The sequence below is a fragment of the Wyeomyia smithii genome, chromosome 1 (genome assembly GCF_029784165.1).
Source record: "Wyeomyia smithii strain HCP4-BCI-WySm-NY-G18 chromosome 1, ASM2978416v1, whole genome shotgun sequence".
Lineage (NCBI taxonomy): Eukaryota > Metazoa > Arthropoda > Insecta > Diptera > Culicidae > Wyeomyia > Wyeomyia smithii.
The window spans coordinates 153,451,279-153,473,620 of record NC_073694.1 but is presented as its reverse complement, the minus strand read 5'-3'; the positions used below and the strand labels follow the sequence as shown (position 1 = coordinate 153,473,620).

The following is a 22,342-nucleotide window of genomic DNA, read 5'->3' as shown; positions in this document are numbered from 1 at the left end:
CCCTGGATGACAACGACTGGCAGGGCACTCCATATTTTACTTAACCCACGATGGAAGTGACCTCTGAGGTGAAATTCATTGCACACACCAAGTTCCCAAAGAAGGTGCTGCTGTGGCTGATAATTAGCGAGAAGCTCCGTACTGGCCGTGAACGGGGAAATTTATAGTACGAAGTGCCTGCCGGAAGTTGCGTCGTTTATCAAGAAATACTGTAGGGGCGAAGACGCGGTGCTCTGACTGGATCTGGTGTCGGCCCACTACTCGAAGCAATCGATGGAGGAGATGGAGCGGCTGAGAATCGATGCGGTACCCAGGTCGGCCAACCCACCCAACGTTCCCCAGCTGCATCCCATCCAGAGTTTCCGGACAAACCAGAAGCGTGAGACCTACCTCAACAATCTTGACGCGAAAATTGAGGAGGAACTGAACGAAGAAAGAACTCAAAAACATGCCTACAAGCATGTCCACCATGGTGAATGTTCCGGTAAACTCTCGGAAAGCCACTCGCAAGGGCGTGGAATTACTTTTGCAAATGAGCCTATATAATTGCCTTCCATGGGGAATTAATGGGAAACATGACTACTGAACGAAATTCGAAAATCTAATTTCTCATAAACATTCCATTGGCACCTTACTCTTGATGCACATTTGATCTTTCGTAAAATTTTGTTCAGGTATCAGAACGTAATCCCCCCCCCCCGGCTACGCCTTTGTCACCCATGAACCTTCCCTATTCCTTACTACCCACTCGGGAAAATAATGTGACGCCGGCCCTGGCCTCTAGTGTGCTCATTATGTTTAGGCCAATCATGTTGGACAGAAGATTCCGAGCATTACAGTCGATTTGTCGCGATTCCACTTGATATATTTAGTAGCTCTACCTCTATTTTGAGCATTCCAATGGGCAACAGCTATCAAAAGAATGAGTAGGTTGACGTTACTTGCACAGCAGATCAACTCTAGACCTGTAAAAAACCAGCGATGCCAGCGGCAATACTTATCTACACAAAAAAATAAAAAAAGCACTCAAATATGGGCATTTTTCACGTGTATCTGCCCTTTCATGCAGGGAGGAACTTTAAGGTAAAAGTAATTTACTTATTTTTGAGTACCTGCTCTGAAATCATCATTAAGTGAAATTGAATGCCTTGAATCATCAATATCATTATAAAAAACTACATACAAATTTGTATCCAGAATTGTTACGCATACTAGTAAACGTGTACAGTCGTGTAACGTTACTTTTGTTTCCTCCAAACTGTAAATCATCACATCGCGATATTCCGACTTTTTACCCCTATTTACAATTTTTTGCCCGTTACGTTCATTAGCTTCTTTCGATTCCTGGTCACGGATGAAAAGTATATTCAGAACTGAGTTTAAAACATAAAATGAGTGTTCAACTGAAGATTTGTCCAGCTTCTTAAAACGTAGCATTGCAAACAAATCAGCGATTTATTAATACTTTCCTCAACGTGTGACGGCATACGTAAATAGGCTTTTTATAGGTCTGTCAGTGAACAACGTTTGTTGCAATAAATTGTCTGTAGAAATGAAGGCTTACAGACAGCTGATTGAAATCCATTGAAATTGTTTTTGTAAATAACTACAAAATATTTCGATGAACTTTCAGCAGATTTGTCGATCTACCCAACACCAGCAAGTATTAGACATTCGTTCCTCGAGGTTCTTAAAAATTCTGCCGAAAACTAGTACAATATTTCGCTGAGTTTGTCAGCTGTTGTGTGCTTGACAATTATATTCAAGTTCGTATGGGTTTTCGTTTAAATAAACTTTAGAATCGTCATAAGAAAAGCTCTAGTTGAACAGAAAAGTACGCGAATGGAATCCATTCGGCCTCGCGTCCATCCGGCCTCGCGTCCATTCAGCCTCGCGTCCATTCGGCCTCGCGTCCATTCGGCCTCGCGTCCATTCGGCCTCGCGTCCATTCGGCCTCGCGTCCATTCGGCCTCGCGTCCGTATGCCTGCCGTCCATTATGCCTAGCGTACTATGCCTCGCGTCCGTATGCCTCGCGTCTGTATGCTTAACGGGGTGTCATCAGTCAAACGTAATACATAGACATCAACGCTGCTTTATTTCTCAGTCCAATCTGTATCAAAAATTATACAGTTGATAGACAAGCAAAGCTTCATTTCTGTTGCTCTATTTCTTGGTGCCAAAGCGCACCAAGTGCTAAGTGTTAAGATAGTAGGGTATCAATATGAAATACTCTGGTATTTTGAAGCGGGTATTGTCTAATTTTATTGATTTACCGTATATTAACCCAGTCCTGACGTATTAACGAGCTGTCCGAAGCGGAGAAATCCTTTACTGGTTGAAATAAATCGCAAAGTTTGCTTTTAAATCACAAACAATCAGTTTCTTTAGATGCCATGTCTGTGTTTACGGTTCACTCTGGTCGAACGCAATTTTGTTCTTTTCACAAAGTGCTATACAGGCTTCTTCCGTTCTCTTGATTTTTGCTCAAATTTCCTTTTCTACCTGCCAAACCCCTTGGAGAACTAGACTTTCTCTCACACAGAGTGAGTAATTATCCACATTTAGGCGTAGAGTATTTCGGTCGCAGAGTTCCTTTTCACTCTTTATCATCACGTGTTAGGGATAAACCTTCATTTGCTCTCTCAGTTTAAGAGGGAGTAGTTTTCGTTAGCTTCTCCTTTACTAGAAGAGAAGCTGGCCAAATATCAAAACATTTAGGTTCATATTGAAGCCACATCCTAACCGTTTTCGAATTTAATATTATAGGAAGATTCGAAACTCACCATGGGTGCGTATTCTGCAGAAAGTTCGATTTTATACTGTTTTTGCCGCAACCCAGAGCGATGAGAACGGTAACGCAATGCTCAGTTGGTCGCCGAGCAATTTATTTCATTTTTCTTGCGTGCGCGGATGCTCTGTCAAATTAGGAGCGTTTTTTCGTCAGAGAAACTATTACTCTGCGCTCTCTCTACAGCAGATGGTGTGATGCACATTGAATGTAAGCTCGCAGTTGTTAAGAGGAAAGAAAATTCTTCTTCTTTAAGATGAAGATGAGCAAAACAAAGCCTGGTGCTATAGAGATTTTTTATTATAACACGCCTATGAACTTGTAACCAACGGTTACAACCGTCTTCTCAAAATCAAAAAAAAAATGTACAAGCCAAATGTATGACGAAATTCGATGCTATTTTGAATGTACCCTATGTTTGTTGATCCAACTCACAGCGTGAGATGTCGCCGCTCGTTACCCAGGCTCATTTCCAAATCCGAAAAGTTTTAGGAGGGGGGGATAAATGAACAGGCCTGGATGGCGGGAGAAGTTGGGTCAGCAAACATAGTAGTGGGAGTGATTCTAAATAAATTAAAAGAACCAGTTTAGCAAATATAATTTGCTCAGGGCAACGAGACAAAAAAACCTTTTGGTTTATATAATTTAAACATAAGTTAAAAGTTTACCAAATTAAGACGTGCAAAATCACTCCCAAAGATAAATATAAACCCCATTAGAGTTAGGATAACTAACGGTCGATTTGAAGCACGTCAACTGTGGTCCCGAAATGTGCCAGAAGGGTCGCTTACGCCGAAACGCATCGTAAAAACAATAGCGGCCAGAGTACCGCAAACTGCGGTAGGATGCATCCGGGGAAGTCTTGAGAGTTGAGAGCGAAGCTATAACAGGGAGTTAGAGCCATATGGGCAGAATTAACGCAGGTTTTTTTACGCGGATTCCAGAATTTACGCGGTTTTTTTAGGCGGATTCCGGAATTTACGCGGTTTTTTTACGCGGATTCCGGAATTTACGCGTTTTTTTACGCGGCACGTATCCCTCGCGTAAACGTTACTTGAAAATTTTTCCCTAATAGTAGTTGTGAAAAGAACCGATACCATAATCTTCAGAATGAAATTTGTGCTATAGAACGCTGATGATCGCACCACCACCGGTAGTATTAAATATTTTGTTGGCCGCGCATAAAATTTGCTCTCCGCTGTGCCCTTCAGCAGCTGTGCCAGTAAAATATCCTGCAGCGTACGATGGTAACTGTTGCTGCCGTATGAAAAATAAAATTAACATGCTCCGCACCGCTTGGAAGTTGACTCGTATGCAGCTCTCGTTTTTCAATTCCGCGTACCTCTAACAGCTATACTCCACTCGCTGTTGTGTGACAAACTAAACTGAAGCTGAATTTTCTACACGCAGTCTTTTGTATCGAGTTCGGAGTAGATTTTTGCAATTAGGGCGGGGCTACGTAGCTTATAGAAAGAAAGAGGAACAAACCAAAACACCTTCGATACTACTGAGTGATTTTCATAAGCATCAAAAGAAAGTTTTTGCTCTCCCGATGTGAAAATCACTCTGGTTCTTAGATTAACTAATTTTCGTTTCTTATGTTTGACTGATAACGGTGTTCGAGTCTGCACAAACATACAATTAAACCGGAAAATCACTCATTTTAGCAGTGAAAATTCTTGAAATGATGGTTATGTCTTGTTGTGATAAACTATTCATTATTGTAAAAATGATTATTGAGAAATAGATGGACATTTCACACTAGTAGTAGTTGTGAAAATTATCATAAGTCTTATCTTCATCATCTTATAGTTCTGAAAAGAACCGATTTCATTATCTTCAGCTCGAAATGTATGCTACAGAATGCTGATGATCACACCGCCACCGGTAGCATCGATTATTTTGTTGGCCGCGTATAAAATTTGCTCTCCGCTGTGCCCTCCAGCAGATGTGTCAGCAAAATATCCTGCAGCGTACAATGGTTATTGTTGCTGCCGTGTGCAAAATAAAGGTAACATGCTCCGCGGTGCCTGGAAGTTGACTCGTATGCAGCTCTCGTTTCTCAATGTCGCGAAGCTTCAACAGCTGCACCGCACTCGCTATTGTGGAACAAACTAAACTGAAGCTGAATTTTCCACACGCAGTCTTTTGTATCGAGTTCAGCGTGGATTTTTACCATTAAGGCGTGGCCACATAGCTTATAGAAAGAAAGAGAAACAAACCAAAACATCTTCAATACTACTGAGTGATTTTCATAAGCATCAAAAGATAGTTTTTGCTTTCTCGATACGAAAATCACTCTGGTTCTTAGATTAACTAATTTTCGTTGCTAATATTTGACTGATAACGGTGTTCGAGTGAACACAAACAAACAATTAAACCGGAAAATCACTCAATTTAGCAGTACAAACTCTTGAAATGAGGGTTATATCTTGTGACAAACTATTCATAGGTAACACTACCGTTTATCTTTGGTGCGTCCTGGTCGTTATTGTAAAAATTATTCAGAAATAGATGGACATTTCACACTAGTAGTAGTTGTGAAAATTCTCATAAGTCTTATCTTCATCATATTATAGTTCTGGAAAGAACCGATTTCATTATCTTCAGCTCGAAATGTATGCTACAGAATGCTGCCACCGGTAGCATCGATTATTTTGTTGGCCGCGTATAAAATTTGCCCTCCGCTGTGCCCTCCAGCAGCTGTGCCAGCGAAATATTCTGCAGCGTACGATGGTAACTGTTGCTGCCGTGTGCAGAATAGAGGTAACATGCTCCGCAGTGCCTGGAAGTTGACTCGTATGCAGCTCTCGTTTCTCAATGTCACGGAGCTTTAACAGCTGCACCGCACTCGCTATTGTGGAACAACTTAAACTGAAGCTGAATTTTCCACACGCAGTCTTTTGTATCGAGTTCAGCGTAGATTTTTACCATTAAGGCGTGGCCACGCAGCTTAGACAAAGACAAACAAACCAAAACACTTTGTTGAGTCAAAATATGTAAGCAGTGGAGTTTATTTCGTCCATGTTATTGTTATCTGTGCTTGGGAAGCAAGCCAATAACGAGGAAAATGTATGGGAAAGCTTGACCTTGGAACTTTTCACCTTTTTCCACCATTAAGCAGTAAAGCAACAATGTTGAACATAATATCTAAAAATTGTTACACATTTTATCTATCCACCGACATATAAATGACAAAGATGCATTAAGTCGTTCGCTTGCTATAACCGTTTGAAATCTGACGCAACATTTGCCAGTTTCATTTTCATTTTCACAAAGTGTAATCAGTATAGAAAACAAAGACGTAGTCCTACGTCAAAAAAAAGAACCTAGTGTCACGTGTCGCGAAAGACCGTCCATCAACATACGGTCCGTGTTCCGATAGCAGCCAATCACCACGTTCAGGTGAACATTTTTGATCTCCCTGTAGTGCGGAGTTTATTTCTATCAACATCACGGGATACAACGTGCTTCCCCGATCGCAGGCACCCATCTCTCAGCAAAGGTGCGTTCCAGCTTCGACTCTCTTCCTCGAGTGGCGTTTGGTTCAGCCACACAATTTGTACGACAGCCGCCGCCCGATCATCACCGTAAAGCCTGTATCAGACTAACCGTTGCAGCGGTTAACCGCTACCGTTCCGTTCTTTTTCGACCAATCAGAACACAGCGGTCGACCGTCGCTTGTTGTTGTTGCAAAAAATAGAATTCTTTCTATTTTTGCCGCCAACCGTTCCCAACGGTTGGTGACTGTTGTCATTGTCATGGCGAAGGCAAACGTGCCTCTTCACACCTACACAAATTCACATTTAGAGACATGACAAATAAAAATGTGTGCTTCTCTTTTTGGCACACACGACAGCCAGTCAAAACATTGATAGCACCGGCAACGCTGGTTGGCGATGTCAATTTTCGACCAATGCACACTGGCAAAAATGAACCCAAATTCCCACTAATTAAAACCACAAAAAAAAGGACTGGATACCTTAAATATAGCATTTCTTTGGCAAATAAATCGATAGGTGATATTTTCATTCTGTGCAGGGCACGGAAAAGAGTCTATATTTCCGAAAATACTCAAAAATAGGGTGAAAAGAGGCAAAAAAGACCATTTCCCGTGCCCTGTCCAAAATGAAACCATCGGCAATCAATTTGTTGACCAATTTTACATAAATGCTATATTTAAGATATCCAGCCCAGCGGCTTTTAATTAGTGGAAATTTGGGTTCATTTTTGCCAGTGTGCGTTGGTTGAAATTTGACATCGCCAACCAGCGTTGCCGGTACTATCAATGTTTTGACTGGCTGTCGTGTGTTCCAAAAAGAGAAGCACACATTTTTATTTTACATGTCTCTAAATGTGAATTTGTGTAGGTGTGAAGAGGCACGTTTGCCTTCGCCATGACAATGACAGCAATCGCCAACCGTTGGGAACGGTTGGCGGCAAGAATAGAAATAATTCTATTTTTTGCAACAACAACAAGCGACGGTCGACCGCTGTGTTCTGATTGGTCGAAAAAGAACGGAACGGTAGCGGTTGACCGCTGCAACGGTTAGTCTGATACAGGCTTAAGGCGCCCACCCATCCGACGGCCGCAACGTGAAAGCATGCCAACGAGAACAGTATGTAACCATTACCACTAGTAAATAAGAAAATTAAACCAAAAATCAAAGTTTGAGTATACTTCTTCCTTCAATTTAAACTCTTATTTTCTTTAATTAACTTGCTATCAAATCTATAACGAGAAATACCATATTGTGAGACTTTGAGAAGCGGGTAAGTGCCAATTCGTCGATCTGTCTGCCTTGTTGCCCTGAGAGTAGGGTGGTTTACCGGTAAAACAAAAACCGGTAAAACCGGTAAAACCGACATTTTTTTCAATACCGAAATAGCGGTATTGGAGAGACGAAAAAACCGGTATTTTCGGTATTTTTCTTAAAATGGAAAAAAAAATTCCCACAATATTCATAAATCTTTGTTAGGCTTATGAATGCTTCTCACTTAGGTAGTCGCTACAAATCACATGACGATGTATACAGGGTGTAAGGTAGCACTCTTTAATTAAATCCTTTAAGGGGTGATAGAGGACCCTATTTGATGAAAAAAATTCTGCGCATATGGTCAAAATTCAACTACTGCAGAGTTATTCTCTTCTTCTAGTTTTCGGTTATGTTTACCTTTAACAAGGTCTATCACAAGAAGTATGGTAGCTAGCTCAATTCTGTTGGTTTTCTTGAAAAGCTGAGAAAATTTCGTAATCAATAGTGTCTCAAAAATGTCGAATTAGAAAGAACAAGAAGCATTTAGAAAGGAACAAATATGAAATCAAATGTTTTTGAGAACTAAACAGCAATTTTTTCTCTGAAATGTGTGATAAACACACATGTTTGTTGTTAACCAAATTAAACATTGGAGTCTACTCTACTAGTTGTTTTTTGACACCAAGCACCAAATTCTTTTAGTTTAGATACTATTTCACTTTAAAAGCAATCAGCCGCGCCTTCGTTTAGTGTGGTAGAATTCACAATTTTCTGCTCATTTAAGGCAAACATAACCAAAAACTGAAATTAGTGAATAACTCTGCAGTAGTTGACTTTTGACCATATTTGTAGAAGGATTTTTTTCATCAAACATGGTCCTCTATCGCCCCTTGAAGGATTTTAAGTGAGCTCCCTAACACCCTGTATAATAAATACATTTAGACAGAAGCAACATTATATATATATATTAATTTTTCCTCACCTATTTACCAATTTTTGTTATCTTTTTGTTTGTTCTGCTCGGATTCAGACAATATGTTTGTGTGTATCGATAATATGTCAAAAAACATCATATCAATAAAGCATTCATTTTTTAAGTAGAACAGCTTATCTCTTCACACACTCATACTCACAGAGGCAACGCGTGGGTAGGTTCAAAACCTACCAGTTTAACTACAAATTATGAGGCAGTAATTACATTTATGTCAGCGAAAAAACGCAAGACATTATTCATTTTGTGCTATTTAAAAGTAAAACTAAAAAAAAATATAAATAGATATAAATTTGGATTAGGAATTTATTTTTTGTTGAGACAAAGTGTTTACAGGATGAAATAATCAACCAATAAAGATTTTATCCTAAAAATTACTGCTCCTTGAAAAAGTGAAATTTGAATAGCTGTAGCATGGTCAAAGCTTCGTCGCCCGTACCGCAGCGGGCTTTTATTAGCAACTAGCTGAATGTACCCGGCCTCACTTGTGTACAAGTTTCTATATTTTTCTATATTTTTTAATCAACCTCTCATTTCAAATATTTATTTCTATTTCAGTTACAAACTTGTTCATATGCCACATTTTTCGTTTCTCCATTAGAAGCTTAAGGTAATGAAATAATAATAATAATAATAACTAATTTGGACGAATTGTTTAAAGAGCATCGAACAGAATAAAGAAGTATTTACCTTCGATTCATTCGGATTTGTAAAAAGTAAATTCTGGTCTGATCGTGATATCTTTTTTTATTTAATTCATATACTCTTCTCAACAGTTTCAAATATTGTTTTTCTACGAAATTTAATGTTGTTCACTAATTTGAAACTTAGTTTTGCGATGTGAAAGAAAATTTAAATAAAAATTGCATGTTTTTTTGTTATTACATTAGTTTCGAAATTATGTTCTTTGTAATCATATCACTAGATTCCATTGAAGTTTTTAAACACTGTTATCCAGTGTTGTATCTGGATCGTATACCACAAGAGATCAAAACAATGGTCGCAGAGGTCCTAATTTTAGAAAAAAATCTGGATCGTAATGAAGCAGAGGTACTCATAAATGCAAAAACATAATCATGCAGCGACAAGCCCATACATAGATGCAACCTGAGACGCTAAGCAAAAAATAAATTTCAAATCCAAATTTATGTAGGTAACGTTTTCGGCAGTGGCTTACTTCGGCAGGTTTTTGCATAAGACTGCGGCAGAAAACCTCTACCGAAGACGTTCGACACCCCATCTCTTTAATTATTTTTCAGTTTTATTTTTAAATAGTAAAGGGAAAATGACTTGCGTTTTTTTTCGCGGACAATCATCATTACTTCCCCGAACTATGGTTTTAACCCTTAAATGCGCACGACGTTAAAAAAGCATCTAAAAAACTAAAAATCTTTGTTTAACAGTTTTACTGCTCTAAAACTAACCAATATGCATAAAAAAACTGAAAGATTTACTTTTTAATATGCAAATATTACCATGTTGTTTTTAAACAACACTGTGACTTTATCACAGAATAAAGTCGAAACAATTACATTTGTTAACAGTAACTTTAAAATTGACCTTTTGTTAGTATAATTACTGATAATTCAGACATTTTCACTAACCACTAACCTTATTTTAAAATATATTTTCAAAGACTGAAGGTGCTCAAAGGTGCTGACTACCAGTCGGGAATCTCGCCATGTTTTTTTTCGTTTCCGAGATTTTGACAGCAAAAATAAAAACAAAACATTCAAATACAGTACTTCCAGCTGTTAAGTTTTTTTCGTTAGAGTCTAGAGAGCTGTTCTAGTGAATTATATTTCTAAAAAATACTAAAATACGAATATTTTAAAACGTTTTCAGTAGTGTTGTTGTAAACAACATTGCGCATTTAAGGGTTAAGAACTTTGTAGTTGAAAGAGTAGGTTTAAAGACCACGAGTCACCCCTGGTTTGTATTAATCCGAAAGAAATAAAAATGCCGGTTTTATCGGTTTTTATTTTTATGAATACCGAAATACCGGTTTTTCGAAAAGACGGTAATACCGACCACCCTACCTGAGAGTAGCTAGCCGTATCAGTGATTATTTTTGAGAGAAACGAAGAGAATTGTTTCAAACTGTTCAAATGATTTCGTTCTTTAATGGAACATAGCTCGGTCTGGTCGCACGCTGACCATTTGTAGTTCCCCATTTGACACATGCAGTAACCCTGGCGCTGCTCTCGAAATACATGACGCAGCGCGAACACAACAGCAATCGGTGCTAGTGTTACTAACGTAAAGTACTGGAATCATCCAAACGATGATTTTATTGAATCGACGTGTTTTGACTGTTAGTCTGTGCTTTAAGATTGAACATTATATATGTGTCGGATCGCAGAATTTAATCTGTCATAAATAGATTGTGATTAATTTGGAGCCTAGAGGCATGTAAATGTCATAACAATAAAGGAAATTGATAAAAAACGTGGTGCAACTATAATTGGATATGGTTTGATACGGTACGGAAGAGAGAATTAAAATCGAACGTGTTTGCATAACGGAATCACTTTAAACACTAACATGTGAGTTAAAATTAAATTAAAAATGTTTTAAGAAAAATAAATATTACATAAATTTACAGCTTAAAGCATTATTTTCTTGCTAAAACATCGTGTTTAGTTTTCTACTTAATTTCGTCGTGGAAATAGTTTCCCGACAATATGAAAATATTAAAATGACAGAGCTCTATAGCCTTGAAGATTTCGTGACCCATTTAAACAAAACTAGACTCGTAAGTATGGACCGTCATTAAACCTCTTACATAATGAATTCTATTGTTTGTTGATCGTAGTTGCTCCTCCGTGGTAGATCTGAGATAGTGAAGTTGCACAAAAAACCACTAGATGGCGATTTGAGATTAATTTATTATCCTAAATATACAACAATTCAGTAAATAAATATTATGTTGTAAAATAGACCCTACATGTGGTCCTTAGCCTCTTATCCAGTCTCTGCTATCCCGACCTCCACGCAGTGCCAGCTGGGATACGAGCAACCAAGGGAAGATCGGGCAACCAACCCCGGTTGGAGCTTGGTCGTAGGCTGACAGGGAAGGAGGTCTTTTTGAGTTTCCAAACGTCCGTCCTTCATGTTAAGAACGGCTCAAAACGGCGTCTGTACTGCAGGTTAAAGGCGGCTGATTATCGGCCTCGTGCCAAATTGGAACTCCGAGTGTTCTATCGGGCACCATCCGTTTCTATACGGATAGCTCAAAAATGGCATTCCAGATTAAATCAGGGATCTGCGGACCAGGTATACAGGCCACTTTATCTTTGGGTGAGTGACCAACCGTTTTTCAAGCAGAGGCATACGCAATTTACACCTGTGCTAAGATATGTCTAAAGCGCAACTATAGGCATGCCAAAATCGGAATCTTTCCTGATATTCAGACTGCACTGCTGGCATTACAGTCTGCCACATGTGTTTCCAGACTAGTCTGGGAGTGCATTGCAACACTCAGGGAGCTTTACCACCTCAACAAACTTAGGGTATCTTGGGGGAATCGTATGAAATGAACATGCAGACAGCCTAATAAGACAAGGATCTGCTCAGCAATTCATTGGACCTGAGCCGTTTCTGGGTACCTTCACATCCGCCATTAAAGGCGAACTAGGTACATGGGAAAACCTAGAAATAGCATCTTATTGGCAACATTCGCGGGGTTGCAGACAAGCTAGACAGTTAATTTATCCGAACCAAACGACTTCTTAGTTTATCTTATAATGAACTACGCATCATCACGGGGCTCCTTACTGGACACTGTCCTGCTCTTCATCATTTAAAGAATATCGGGAAAGTCTAAACCGACAATTGCTGCTTTTGCAACGCTGAATCTGAGAACCCAGCGCATCTGCTTTGCTTCTGCGGGGCTCTTGCTTCGTCAAGGTTCAACTTCTTCGGAAGTTACCTCTCAACTCCATACCAGATTTGGAGAACCAACCTCGAAACGGTCACTGTTTTCATTAACCAAGAAGTTCCGAACTGGGGCACAGGTTTACAACCAACGAGCTCAACTTCATCAATGAGTTCGAGCATCTTGTAATCTATGTAAAGCAATCGGGCCAGCCACAACAGACAAACATTCCTGTCGCAGTGGCACTTTTGCCCAATGCCCCTCCGCAATACAAAAAAAAGTGGAAGTCTAAACAGTGTTGTGCACGACGGATCTCCTGCGAGACAGGGGCCGGTGCGCAAGCCTTAAAAACCGCCACCGTAAAACACTTACAAGTAATGAACGAAGAACAAAAAATTCGGACGGATGATTTGGTGGTGGACACTCAGCCCTCGAATGTGCAGGTTGAGAATCTTCATTCATTCTTCAACATCAGCATCATAAACGTGCACAGCCCTCTCTGCGGAAACATCGAAGACGATAAGAATGAATTCTACGCGCAGTTGGAGCGTTAGTACGACCACCCACTGCGCAAAACATGATAACATGATTGCCATCGGGGATTTCAACGCTCAGGTCGGTCAGGAGGAGGACTACAAACCGATGATTTTTCGAATTTGCCGGCTCCAAAAACAAACCTGCTTCCCGTACAACCTCCTAAACAAGTACACCTGGATGTTACCAAACCAGACAGAAACACAAATCGATCACGTTCTGACTGATTGCTGGTCAGACATCAACGACGTCAGATCGCTAATGTTGACTCGGACCAGTACCTGATGATGCACCCAAAACTCTACGTTTTTAACAACATTCGGTACCGACGACGGTTAGATCTCGCGCGACTGAAGCAGCCCAACGTCGCCGAAACGCTCATTCGCTCGAAATTGCGCTGCCGGAAAATGATCAGCTGGAGGTAGCTCCCTCGAGGACTGTTGAAACACCATCAAAACAGCCTTCAACAGCGTAGCGCAGAACATTATCGGGCATTTGGGACGAGCCCAACGGAACGAGTGGCTCTGCGACGAATGTAGGATGCGCAGTACCACTCGTCAGAATGTGGAGGGACACAGACAAAAGACGATGCAGCGAATCCAAATCTTCCAGGAGAAAAAGGCGTCGCCTGGAGGAGAAGGAGTATGCAGCGCTGGAACAGCTCTATCATTCTTAGGAAAAGCGAAAGTTTAACCAGAAACTCAACACATTAGGCAAAGGCTTTGTGCCGCGAGCCGAAATGTGCCGGGATAAAGATGCTAGTACGGTAGACGGACGATCTTGAGGCGACCGAAAGGTGGAGGCAGCTCTTCGACAAACAGCTGTATGACGCCCAAATGGCGGCGAAGAAAGCGATACCGTCGGTGCAATAAACATAGAAAACTTGCCAGCCTCAACGATAAGCAAAGTTAAGGATGGCAGCAAGCAGCTGAAAAACAATAAATCGGCTGGGAAGGATGGCCTTGGAGGGGAGCTTATAAAGATGGGCCTGAAAAAACTGGCTACCCGTTTACACCGGCTCTATCAGCCGGTCAGCAATTCGGGATACAGAACATCTACAAGAAAGGCGACAAATTGGATTGGACAGTGGTTTAAAATAGCAATTTCGCGAACTTAATTCTATAGTTTCTAAGTGCTTCACTTTAGGAACACAGTGTGTTTGGAACAATTGCTTGTATTGAAATTGCTCACATTATGGTGTTATGAAACAACAGCCATAGCCTACTATGGCAAAAATAAAATTTGTAACTTTTTTGTTTCTGCATGAAACTCCAAGTTGTCTTCAGCAAAGTTGTAGATAATTTCATTACAAACAACTTTGCTAACAAGAGTTTTTCTCTAGGTATTGTAGTTTTTGAAAAAACTTAACTTTCGCATGACAATGTCCGTAAATTCAGTTTTTTGCTTCTAACTTTTTTTTTGAATTTTTTTCCAATTACAATGTTCTAGAGAATTTTAGCCCTTATCATGTTCTAAAAATTTTACGAAGGCACTATGCTGAGATTCCTTTTGGTTTGGAAGATATAAGCAATTTCAACAATAACTTACTCTATTTTCTCCTGCGGATTGAAGAAAAAGGGGGACGCCCGGAAGCTTACACTCACCGCCATTTTGAAGCTTTAGATTAGTACTATAAAATGGTGGAAAAGTTACTCGTCCGACTCGTCACAATTTAGAGAACGAACGTTGAACATTTGTGTGGTTTTGAACATTTTGCCTTGAGCATCACGAGATTTCATCACAGTAGCACGCTTTTGAACGTGTTGTGTATGTTTATACGACTGAATATATCAGTGCCTGTCTCTATGGACGAATGTATGTGAAAAAATGGGGGTATATGTGACTTGTATTTTACTTAATTGTGATATTTGATTAATATTTTGTGCTTTGACAAATGACTAACTGACTGCGCGTTTCTCCATGCATCAAATAACGTGCAGTATACCGACATTTTGAACGATGCAAACATTTATCGTCAAATTCGAAAAAGCAAAACCCTAGATACTGCTAGGATAATGTAATGAATCTGGATGAATGTGTATGATACATTATCAGCGCAAACAATCATGCAGTGTGTGTATCAGGGGAGAGAGAGATTTATACCAATTTGCTGTTTGATATTTCCAGAGAATATGATTGTAGGTACACATATGCCCACACATACATTCACACACATACGTCCATAGAGACACACACTAACATATTCAATCGTATATACATACACAAAACGTTCAAAAGCGTGTTACTATGATGATATCTCGTTATGCTGAAGGCAAAATGTTCAAAACCACACAAATGTTCAACGCTCGTTCTCTAAATTGTGACCAGTCGGACGAGTAACTTTTCCACCATTTTATAGTACTAATCTGAAGCTTCAAAATGACGGTGAGTGTAGGCTTCCGGGTGTCCCCCTTTTTCTCCAATCCGCAGGAGAAAATAGAGTAAATTATTGTTGAAATTGCTTATATCTTCCAAACCAAAAGGAATTTCAGCATAGTGCCTTCGTAAAGTTTTTAGAACATGATAAAGCCTAAAAGTCTCTAGAACATTGTGAAGAAAAAAAACTCAAACAAAAAAGTTAGAAGCAAAAAACTGAATTTACGAACATTGTCATATGAAATATAAATTTTTTAAAAAACTGCAATACCTAGAGAAGAACTATTGTTAGCAAAGTTGTTTGTAATGAAATTATCTACAACTTTGCTGAAGACAACTTGGAGTTTCATGCAGAAACAAAAAAGTTACAAATTTTATATCGCAGGGGGCTGTCCGCTGTTCAACATTGCGCTACAGGGTGTAATGAATCGAGCGGACATCAACACGCCAAAACTAGTCAATTTGTATGCTTTGCTGATGACATGGACCTTGTGCGGCGGTGGTAGCGTTGGGTTGCAGGTAAATACGTCTAAAACCAAGTATATGCTAGTAGGCAGAACCGACGCCGACCGACGACGCCTAGACAGTAGCATTACGATCGAGGGTGATGAGTTCGAGGTAGTCAACGAGTTTGTCTATCTTGGTTCACTGGTAACTGAGGACAATGATACCACCCGTGGCATTCGAAGGCGTATTATCAATAGAAGTCGTACCTACTATGGGATTTACAGACAATTGCGGTCGAGCAGACTAAGCCCCTGTACGAAGTTTAATCTGTACAAAACGCTCATAAGACCGGTTGTTCTCTACGAACATGAAGCGAGGACAATGCTCAAGGAGGCCCTGCGAGTACTCGGAGTTTTCTAACAACGGGTACTATGGACAATTTTTGGCGGCGTGCAGGAGAACGGAATATGGAGGCAGAGGACGAACCATGAGCTCGCGCAAGTCTATGGCGAACCCAGTATACAAAAAGTGGCTAAAGTTGGAAGGCTGGGTTGGCTGGGCAGGGCATGTTGCAAGAATGCCGGACAACTTTCCTGCGAAGACGGTATTTGCCTCGAATCCGGTATGAAGGAGACGGCCAGGGGTACAGCGGGCAAGATGGGTAGACCATTGGAGCGAGATCTGAGGAAGAGTACAGATCCCAAGGATTGGAAAGCGGCTGCCAATAACCGAGTCGATTGGAGTAACTATGTGAATCGATCATGTCATTATGATGGAATGCCAAATGAACAAAAAATAAACAGTCGCTGTTGCCATACTTCAAGTTTCCCTGTGCATCTCTGACGACTTAAACAGAAATGAAGGGGTTGCTTGTCACCGTGATCAGTGACGGATTTCTATATCTTTATCCTTCCCTATGCATGCCTAGATGTAGACTCGATTGTTCTTCTTTACCAAGTCTCGTTAGTTGCCTTGCTATCGGCGATTATAACTGCCTGAAGAGGTATTCATTTAACTGTGTGTGACTTTTTGCAGGGATTTAACGTGAAAGAAAGGTAAAATAGGGTTATGAGAGGATGCCTGAGAATAAACTCATGCGTAAAAGTTCCTTCGATGTTCAATAAGATAGAAAAAGAGATTACCCATAAGTTCGTTCAGTCCCTTGATGAGTAATGCCTCTAGCAGGGCCGGCGTTTCATGTGGGTAGTATGGGTAGTAGTACCCACTCGGAAAATATCCATATGGGTACTTACTCACACGGAACTATCGGACAAAACCAAAAAAAGTACTGTTGCGAGCGACAGATTTTTTGATGGATATCGTTGAGCCAGAGGTTCTAAGTCTACAAACTTATGTACAGTTCTAACGTTACTCAGTGAAAAGGATTATTTTTTTAATTGTTTCATTTACGATAGAGTTCTGAGTTTCATTTACGATAGAATTCTGAGTTTCATTTACGATAGAGTTCTAAGGTTTTGTTTTCTCGTAAAAATTTCTCATGCCAAATTTGCGCTCAATCGGACTTTGCGAAGTAGAGCCTCAAAGCGGTGAAAGTTACAGTTCTTCGATTGACGAAAGAAATGTTTGAGCTAGGAGTGTCTCTTGTGTGCTCTGGTGTAGCTCGAGTATCCCAACGCAAAAGTTAAAAAAAAAAATTAAAATTAAAAAGTTTAGTTTTTGTTTTTGAAACAAATTTTCATGAAACAACATCAGTTTCCGACATTCCATGCATTTCTAAGAGATTTGCTACAAAAAATCGATTTCTGAAACTTCAAGAACTACTCTTGTGCATTTTTGGTTGGTCAAAAATGTAAGACTTTCACGACTGTAAGTGAAACCCTCTCAGAAGTTCGATTAAGCTCAAATTTTGGATGGAAACTTTTTTCGAGAAGACAAAATTGTTGAGCCCTAACGTTAGCATTGAAAAAAATGCTCAAAAAAGATCGATTCTTCATGAGTTTACCTTTACACGCACTGACGAAACTACCCATTCAGCATCAATCATAGTAACCCATGAGACGCAGCAGAAAAAATTGACTCAAACTCTAATCACAATGGCAAAAACAGTTAAGCTACTTCGTTCAGAAGTGTGGGCGAACAAAGAACGTTACCCCGTCGCGTGGAAAATAGAAATCGTACGGAAAAGAGACATCGGTTACGCTTGTTCCGATATCTAGAACATCTGGGGACTGCTGGACTACAATCAGAGCATCGAAAGAAAGACCGGTTCCGGATGGCCGTCGACCCTGAGCGACAAGAAGCTTCAAAGAATGCTGAAGAGGAAAACCGAGGGGGTAGTGGCTGCATCGCTGCGTACGCTTGATCGGGAGGTCGGTTCAACCGGCCAAACAGTGGAAAAGTACCTGGCGAACATGGACATTAGAAACGGCAGTCCCGTCCATTGGTCTCGGAGTTGCTCGATGGTCGAGTCGATTTTTTCGGCGAATCGCGACGTGATGATGGTGGTCCACGCCGAGACCTATCTCACCCTGGATGACAACTACTGGCAGGGCACTCCATATTTTACTTAACCCACGATGGAAGTGACCTCTGAGGTGAAATTCATTGCACACATCAAGTTCCCAAAGAAGGTGCTGCTGTGGCTAATAATTACAAGAAGCTCCGTACTGGCCGTGAACGGGGAAATTTATAGTACGAAGTGCCTGCCGGAAGTTGCGTCGTTTATCAAGAAAAACTGTAGGGGCGAAGACGCGGTGCTCTGACTGGATCTGGTGTCGGCCCACTACTCGAAGCAATCGTTGGAGGAGATGGAGCGGCTGAGAATCGATGCGGTACCCATGTCGGCCAACCCACCCAACGTTCCCCAGCTGCATCCCATCCAGAGTTTCCGGACAAACCAGAAGCGTGAGACCTACCTCAACAATCTTGACGCGAAAATTGAGGAGGAACTGAACGAAGAAAGAACTTAAAAACATGCCTACAAGTATGTCCACCATGGTGAATGTTCCGGTAAACTCTCGGAAAGCCACTCGCAAGGGCGTGGAATTACTTTTGCAAATGAGCCTATATAATTGCCTTCCATGGAGAATTAATGGGAAACATGACTACTGAACGAAATTCGAAAATCTAATTTCTCTTAAACATTCCATTGGCACCTTACTCTTGATGCACAGTCGATTTTTCGTAAAATTTTGTTCAGGTATCAGAACGTAATCCCCCCCCCCCCCCCGGCTACGCCTTTGTCACCCATGAACCTTCCCTATTCCTTACTACCCACTCGGGAAAATAATGTGACGCCGGCCCTGGCCTCTAGTGTGCTCATTATGTTTAGGCCAATCATGTTGGACAGAAGATTCCGAGCATTACAGTCGATTTGTCGCAATTCCACTTGATATATTTAGTAGCTCTACCTCTATTTTGAGCATTCCAATGGGCAACAGCTATCAAAAGAATGAGTAGGTTGACGTTACTTGCACAGCAGATCAACTCTAGACCTGTAAAAAACCAGCGATGCCAGCGGCAATACTTATCTACACAAAAAAATAAAAAAAGCACTCAAATATGGGCATTTTTCACGTGTATCTGCCCTTTCATGCAGGGAGGAACTTTAAGGTAAAAGTAATTTATTATTTTTGAGTACCTGCTCTGAAATCATCATTAAGTGAAATTGAATGCCTTGAATCATCAATATCATTATAAAAAACTACATACAAATTTGTATCCAGAATTGTTACGCATACTAGTAAACGTGTACAGTCGTGTAACGTTACTTTTGTTTCCTCCAAACTGTAAATCATCACATCGCGATATTCCGACTTTTTACCCCTATTTACAATTTTTTGCCCGTTACGTTCATTAGCTTCTTTCGATTCCTGGTCACGGATGAAAAGTCTAATCACAATGGCAAAAACAGTTAAGCTACTTCGTTCAGAAGTGTGGGCGAACAAAGAACGTTACCCCGTCGCGTGGAAAATAGAAATCGTACGGAAAAGAGACATCGGTTACGCTTGTTCCGATATCTAGAACATCTGGGGACTGCTGGACTACAATCAGAGCATCGAAAGAAAGACCGGTTCCAGATGGCCGTCGACCCTGAGCGACAAGAAGCTTCAAAGAATGCTGAAGAGGAAAACCGAGGGGGTAGTGGCTGCATCGCTGCGTACGCTTGATCGGGAGGTCGGTTCAACCGGCCAAACAGTGGAAAAGTACCTGGCGAACATGGACATTAGAAACGGCAGTCCCGTCCATTGGTCTCGGAGTTGCTCGATGGTCGAGTCGATTTTTTCGGCGAATCGCGACGTGATGATGGTGGTCCACGCCGAGACCTATCTCACCCTGGATGACAACTACTGGCAGGGCACTCCATATTTTACTTAACCCACGATGGAAGTGACCTCTGAGGTGAAATTCATTGCACACATCAAGTTCCCAAAGAAGGTGCTGCTGTGGCTAATAATTACAAGAAGCTCCGTACTGGCCGTGAACGGGGAAATTTATAGTACGAAGTGCCTGCCGGAAGTTGCGTCGTTTATCAAGAAAAACTGTAGGGGCGAAGACGCGGTGCTCTGACTGGATCTGGTGTCGGCCCACTACTCGAAGCAATCGTTGGAGGAGATGGAGCGGCTGAGAATCAATGCGGTACCCATGTCGGCCAACCCACCCAACGTTCCCCAGCTGCATCCCATCCAGAGTTTCCGGACAAACCAGAAGCGTGAGACCTACCTCAACAATCTTGACGCGAAAATTGAGGAGGAACTGAACGAAGAAAGAACTTAAAAACATGCCTACAAGCATGTCCACCATGGTGAATGTTCCGGTAAACTCTCGGAAAGCCACTCGCAAGGGCGTGGAATTACTTTTGCAAATGAGCCTATATAATTGCCTTCCATGGAGAATTAATGGGAAACATGACTACTGAACGAAATTCGAAAATCTAATTTCTCTTAAACATTCCATTGGCACCTTACTCTTGATGCACAGTCGATTTTTCGTAAAATTTTGTTCAGGTATCAGAACGTAATCCCCCCCCCCCCCCCCGGCTACGCCTTTGTCACCCATGAACCTTCCCTATTCCTTACTACCCACTCGGGAAAATAATGTGACGCCGGCCCTGGCTTCTAGTGTGCTCATTATGTTTAGGCCAATCATGTTGGACAGAAGATTCCGAGCATTACAGTCGATTTGTCGCAATTCCACTTGATATATTTAGTAGCTCTACCTCTATTTTGAGCATTCCAATGGGCAACAGCTATCAAAAGAATGAGTAGGTTGACGTTACTTGCACAGCAGATCAACTCTAGACCTGTAAAAAACCAGCGATGCCAGCGGCAATACTTATCTACACAAAAAAATAAAAAAAGCACTCAAATATGGGCATTTTTCACGTGTATCTGCCCTTTCATGCAGGGAGGAACTTTAAGGTAAAAGTAATTTACTTATTTTTGAGTACCTGCTCTGAAATCATCATTAAGTGAAATTGAATGCCTTGAATCATCAATATCATTATAAAAAACTACATACAAATTTGTATCCAGAATTGTTACGCATACTAGTAAACGTGTACAGTCGTGTAACGTTACTTTTGTTTCCTCCAAACTGTAAATCATCACATCGCGATATTCCGACTTTTTACCCCTATTTACAATTTTTTGCCCGTTACGTTCATTAGCTTCTTTCGATTCCTGGTCACGGATGAAAAGTATATTCAGAACTGAGTTTAAAACATAAAATGAGTGTTCAACTGAAGATTTGTCCAGCTTCTTAAAACGTAGCATTGCAAACAAATCAGCGATTTATTAATACTTTCCTCAACGTGTGACGGCGTACGTAAATAGGCTTTTTATAGGTCTGTCAGTGAACAACGTTTGTTGCAATAAATTGTCTGTAGAAATGAAGGCTTACAGACAGCTGATTGAAATCCATTGAAATTGTTTTTGTAAATAACTACAAAATATTTCGATGAACTTTCAGCAGATTTGTCGATCTACCCAACACCAGCAAGTATTAGACATTCGTTCCTCGAGGTTCTTAAAAATTCTGCCGAAAACTAGTACAATATTTCGCTGAGTTTGTCAGCTGTTGTGTGCTCGACAATTATATTCAAGTTCGTATGGGTTTTCGTTTAAATAAACTTTAGAATCGTCATAAGAAAAGCTCTAGTTGAACAGAAAAGTACGCGAATGGAATACTTCAGTGAAAGTGATCAAAAATCAAACGTATGGAAGATATGTGAAAGCACTGAAAGTGGGTTTTAAGCAAGTTTTCTTCATTTGAAGTAAAATATATGGCTCTGTTTTAGCTTGGCACAGCCCAACAAACAGACACTAAAGCGCGATAAAAGTGGTTCATGTCCTAATGATCAACCCAAAACCACAGCAAGTCGCAAACACGCTGCATGCCACTCCCGCTGCCAAATGTTACAACGTTATAGTAATCATCGCCTCTTACACCGACTATACCAGCCCGACTATACACAGAGCTCTACCAGTCCACGAGAAGCCGGCTTAAATTAGATTACCTTGATATCACTAAGGGTTGCATATTTTTGTTCGCCCTATCACGAGAAAAGGGCCCCAACCGAAAATTCACACCAGACAAGAAAAACAAAACA

At 40.7% G+C, this 22,342-nt stretch overlaps 1 pseudogene; it reads right to left on the bottom strand.

Annotated features, from left to right (window-relative positions):
- LOC129732120 (dynein beta chain, ciliary-like) overlaps positions 1–22,342 on the bottom strand; it is a 60,137-nt pseudogene that overhangs the window by 17,839 nt on the left and 19,956 nt on the right.